Below are 6,209 nucleotides of genomic sequence, written 5' to 3'. Positions count from 1 at the left end.
GGCACTCTGCCCAGGAGGACAGCTTGAGGCTCTGTCTCAAAAAAAAATAAAAATAAAAATAAAAAATAAAATAAAATAAAATAAGTATGGAGAATCTTCAAAGAACTCAAATTAGACTTCTCATTTGACCCTGGAATCCCACTACTAGGCATTTACCCATTTTTTCATAAGGACATTTGCACTATTACAGCTCAATTTACAATTGCCAACATGTCAAAATAACCTAAATGTCCATCAACTGAGGAATGGATTAACAAACCATAAGTACACCATTGGAATGCTATTCAGTAATAAAACTACACCATTGGAATACTATTCAGCCATAAAAAGATGGTGACTTTCCATCTTTGTATTATCCTGGATGGAGTTGAAACACATTCTTCTTGGTAAAATTTCATAATACTAGGAAAACAAAAATCAAATAAATGTACTAATCAAAAATACTAATATGAAGCCAGTATATGATCCTATTCACGCCCACAGAGGAGAAAAACTCAGTTCAATTCAAGTTGGGAGAGGGGGAAATTATAAAGGGGGAGAGAAGAGGAGGAGGATCTGGGCTGTTCCTACTTACTGGGCACAATGTAGGCATTTATGGCACACATTTTGGGTGTGGGACACAACTACAAGAGGAGTCTACCTAACAAACTGAAATATTATGATATGCGTTGTTGCTTTTATCTATAATATTTTATGATTCCTAAGAAAATAATATTCAGAAGAACATTTCTAAGTAATAGAACTTTCACAAAATTAATGTAAATTGTGAAAGTGCAAGATTCCAGTGTGACTTGAATATGTAATAATAATTATTTTTAGAATGTGTTAAAATTGGTTTACATCATGCAAATTTCTCCAGACATTATATCAATTTTTAGATTATCCCTGTGTCTGAAATATTTCTATCATCTGCTCTTATGGATAAGGAAACAATTGTGCAAACAAGATAAATTTCTTTTCTATTTGTCACAGAAGGAGAAATCTCTGGCTGAAACTCAAACTTCAGTACCTCACTCCAAAGCCATAGCTTTTTCACTATGTCAAAGAGTTTTCCTCTTTTTATTTTAGTGCATTTACTTATTCAGTTGTATCAACTAACACGGTGATAATAGTTTCTTACCATTCTTCAAATATGCTTATTTTTGAATGGAAGCATTTGCATTTCTCCACCCAAAATGTGTTTATCAATTTCCCTGTAACTCTTTTCTTTGTTTCAAAGAGTAAGCTTTGCCTTAAAAAGATTCCTGAGGTTTTTCCCTCAAAATGGAGCTTTCTTTTGTATTCCACAAGTGACACAGTCTCAATTTGCCAATGCCTCTATTGTAGATGTGCCAAGAAGACTAAAGCTGTAAAGGGTTACGTGGTATCTTTGGACTACTGTTATCCTATTAGAACTTACCAAATTATAAATAGATTGCCAAATAATCACTGTACGCACTCTTATATGGTAAAATATCCATGTGGCACAGTGTGCTGTTTGATTATAATCCACTAAAATCATGAACAAGATGCTGTTGAGGCACCTTTTAGAATTTGGTCAGCTGCTAAGAGTTCAGTGATATGTCACCAGTGCGCATCTCCTATAGATGACAACGTAGTATACTTAATTCCTCACATGAGTTCTCTTTGGATACCAAAAGAGAGCTTTTAAACAGCCACTAATGAGTACTGATGTGTCCCCTGGGATCGTATTTGTGCATACATATAGGAAAAAGTAGCCATTACATAAATTCTTCAGTTACTCAAAGCTCTCCAGTACTATTTAATCCACAATTTCAATACATTAATTACATGGCACCCCCCAGGAAGTATGCAAGTGCTTTTATTTCCACAGGCAAACCAAAGTAATTAAGTTAATTCTGAGTAAATTAAATGAAACGAGGTTGCAGGGAAAGTCAACAATATGTATGGTAAGATTCAAATTAAGGGTTTTTTTTTATACCCAATTTTAAAATCTAAATGTGGTTTCAAGGTCTATGCAGAATCCCATGAATATTAGTTACAAGGCAGTCAGGAGGCATAATTTCTACAGAGATCATCAACCTTCAACCTAATTTTTACAAGAAAACTTTTGTTTCATGGCATCAGTATATTGGAAAGATGAGGAAGGCACTACTTGTATTCTAAATAAAATATTGTGGAATTTATTTAAACATACTGTGCATCTATGAGTAAAAGATTAGTTAGAAAATGCTCTTAATTACAAAGCTACGAAATTAGCCTCCTTTGAAGTGATAGAAAGATTATTTTGTTATAAGTTTAACTAAAACTTTATTGAATTGGGCGGTGCCTGTAGCTCAAGGAGTAGGGCACTGGCCTCATATACCAGAGGTGGTAGGTTCAAACCTGGCCCTGGCCAAAAAAATAAAAAAATAAAAAAACCTGTAAAATTTTACTGAATTGCTCCCTGACATAAAATTAGTTTCTTGTTCCTGCATTGTAATTCTATTACAAAAGCAAATTTTGAAAGCCATCTGGACATTTTGATGGGGGACACTATTTACATAAATGTCAATAACGTTATTTTGTTCACAGTGAGTCTAGTATGAAAGAACTTTATAGAATTTATAATTTAAACATTTTCATATCATTATTTAGCACCTATAATTTGTCAGTGGGAAGGAAGACATATTCTGTAAAGTAATTTTATAAGACAGTGCTCTAAATAATTTTAAAGAGGTTCATTCTTAGCCAAATTTGAGGACTGTAACTTGAAGCCACACCAAGAAGCCTTGAGCAAGTAAGTAAACTCACTGTGGTTGGGTTACAGTTTAGTTTTAAACATTTTGATGAGACAGGAATTACAGGTAAAGTCATGAATCAACACATGGAAGGTATAGATTGGATTGGCCTGAAAAGGTGAGACATCTCAAAGCAGCTAGGAAGGGTTTGGCCTACAGGTTATAGGAAGGTTTAAAGATTATTTAGTTGACAATTGACTAGAAGATTTAGGCTTTGTCTAATACACTAGGAGTCAGCAAAGGAATACTTGAACTGACATAAGGGTTCATTAATTGGAGATAAACTACCAGACAGGTGGACATATGCCCAGGCTGAAGTGATTTGTTATTATATTTAGGCCCTAGAGATGTCTTGCATAGCCTTAGGCTGGTAGTAAGCCACAAATGACATCTCTAAGCAGGGAGGGGTCTTGAGGAGGCCTGTCTGATCTCCTTTCTCATGGCGAGCAACTCAGTTTTAGGGCATCCTCATGTCCAAGAGGAGTCCAGTCAGTTAGCCGCTGTGGGGCGCCCTCAGATTTTATTTTAGTTCACAGATTTCACCTAAATTATCACATTCTTCTAAGTTTCTTAAAAATATATATATAATGATGAGAAAGAACTAAAGATACATACATAAGCATAAGGAGCAACCTTAGAGGATGTGCAAACACTAAAGCCATGTTTGCATTTAGTTTGGAGAAAAGACTTGGCTCCAATGGCCATCAGGTATGGAATATTCCCAATGAAGTCACTCTAAATGCAGAAGCCTAGAAGAAAACAATACAATTGAACTTAAATATGAAAATTTGACTGGAAGGAAGATTCAGAAGTGCATATTTTAGTTCTTTCAAGCATCGGCACATGTGAATTTCCAAAGGGACCATGCGTTGATTAAAAACACTCACTGGGAATAAACATTTAAGAAGACATTATTAATCACGAAGTAAAATCTGCCTTTTTAATATTTTCAATCATTTTGCTCTGTCTTAAGTAATATTTTCAGTACTCTACCAGCATTGAAGAGAGTTAAAGGTTATCGTCAAGAAAGGTGAGCTCAATTTTTACCCTTAGAGACTCAAATACTTTGTTCAAAAGACCTAGTGATTTCTTTATGGTACCAGACAACTCTGAGCGCTCTGCTAAAGATTCTAAAACCACGCTGAGAACAAATGCCACAAATCTCAAAGTCAACACAAGTGAAAGATGCAGAAGTCGTAAAACAAACAAGCTCAATTTTTTTCAAGCCCTCATCCAAATAAGAGCATGAGCTGTGACTTCTCAATCAGATACCAGCCTTGGCAAAGAAGTCATTGGTTCTTTGGACAACATAGAAATAAAAGGGAGGGAAAATTTCATACTCATGAAGCTGTCAGGATGTGTGTGGCAAAAAGTAAGTTGCTTGAAAAGAAATAATGGATTGTGAGGATGAGCATCCATCTAAGCACCACTCAAATTGTCTCTGGCCATAGCACATTATTTTGCCACAGGGATGTGCTGTAAAAACTCATTCTATATTTCCAAAGAAGGGAATTGCTTTTTAATTGTTTCTGGTTGAATAAAAACACGAATCATAGGGATACCATTTACTTTTGGTCAAATGACTAAAAATGGTGATTAAAAAGTAATGGCCTACCAAATATATATACATGTATATATGTATATACATGGATATTCAAAATTTAAAACAATGTGAAGATAATCTCTCTCCTTCTCTCTCTCTCACCTCTTCCTATTACACTGAGTTTCTCTCCCACATGCTTCATATTTAATCAAAATAGTTAAACAATAGATGACATTTAAAAAACCTCACAAATAGATAGATAACAACATAAAGATATTTCAAAGTTGAAATAAAAGGGGAGAAAGATCATCCTCCGCATCATATAGACTTCATCCCTCATGTGATTTAACTTTGATCAAAATGGCTAAAGAACAGATAAGTTAAAAGTAAGCAACAGCAAAAACAATCATCTCTCAAACAGGCAGATGAAATAACTATAAAGCTATTTCAAGATTAAAATAAAAGATTGTAAAGACAAGCCTTCGCCTCTCTCTTGCCCTTCCCCCATTACATTGAATTGTTTCTTCCATGTGCTTTCTGTGTTCATATCCATGACACTTTGAATTAATTCTTTTCCCTGAGGGATGGATTACCTTATCTAGTCAGCAGTTGACAGTGAACCCATGAATTAATCTGAATATAGATACTAATTACAAGGAAACCCGCTCAGGGTTCACCCTTGTTAATCTTTAAAAGACCAAGACAATTGGAACAAAGACAACAGTTCCTCTTAGGGAACTTTCTATTCTTCCTATGCCAATGTACGTTATTTCCAGCAAGAGTCAGTGAGGTGGCATTGTACGATCAGGGTACCCAATGCACTGTTTGAGTAATTGTACGCAGGTGAGCTCACAGGTCAAAATAGGTAAAAGTTTTCAGGAGTATATAACAAAAAGTGTATAGAGAAATGGTCGATACTATAGGAGCAAATATCATTAAATTGAAGAAGATAATAGAAATCATCTATCTCCCTGGGTGTCTCTTCACCTTTTATTTCTCCTCATTCCATAATCAGACAGATGAAGGAACAGAAATATGTATATGGCTGGTGATCCATTCAGGAGTCTATAGAAACTTTTAAAGGCAAATATGTATACATCTTCTAAAATATCAAGGACAAGTACTGAATCTTTAGAATGGACTCAATGTCTTGAAAGAGTCTAGACATTGTTACCAAAATTGTTATAGAGTTAGAAAAATAAACATTCAAATCAATATGCAAATAAACATGCACATATCCTTTGTGAATACTGTGGTTCTCACACATTTTTATTTCCAAGTCCTAGGTGTTATGTTCATAGCCATAGCCCAAAGAATATCAAGCCATCAGCAGTAAAAAATTATTTGCTTTTTCCCTATAGAATCCCGGAATATAAAAGTATATGGAAAATTTAGAGTATTCTAATCCAATTCTGTCTTCAAGTAGATAAGGAAACTGAAGACAAAATGAATGAATTTTCCCGCCCAAAGGCCCTAAAGTTAGGACTTAAATTCTCTGTTTCCAAATCCATTCACCTTCCAACTATGCCTCAGTATTTTCACTCGATCTGATGTGTAGCCCGACAGTGCAGGTAATTCCACTCAGGTGGGAGTAGATTTATCCTCTCTCCCATGGAATACTTCCTCTGGAGAGGAATCCAGGTGGGGGCCTGGCATCAACCAGGAGGTGTGCAGGCACAATCCTTAACTGTCTGCCATGAAAAACATGTTAGGGACGAAATACCTAGAAACTCAGAGTCATTCTTATACTTATCCATAAATTGTTCCCTTAAACCTAAAGGCAAAATAGAAATTACTATGTTAATTATTGTAAGTAATAGCAATAGATTGTGTGCACTAAATGTGTTACATCATGTGTATCCTTGTCAATGGTAGACTGAAAAAGTTCAGATTTCATTTATTTTTTCAATTTAAAAATAGTATAG

Source organism: Otolemur garnettii, unplaced genomic scaffold (genome assembly GCF_000181295.1).
Source record: "Otolemur garnettii isolate 467f Iridium unplaced genomic scaffold, OtoGar3 scaffold00163, whole genome shotgun sequence".
NCBI lineage: Eukaryota > Metazoa > Chordata > Mammalia > Primates > Galagidae > Otolemur > Otolemur garnettii.
Note: the sequence above shows the minus strand (reverse complement) of the source record.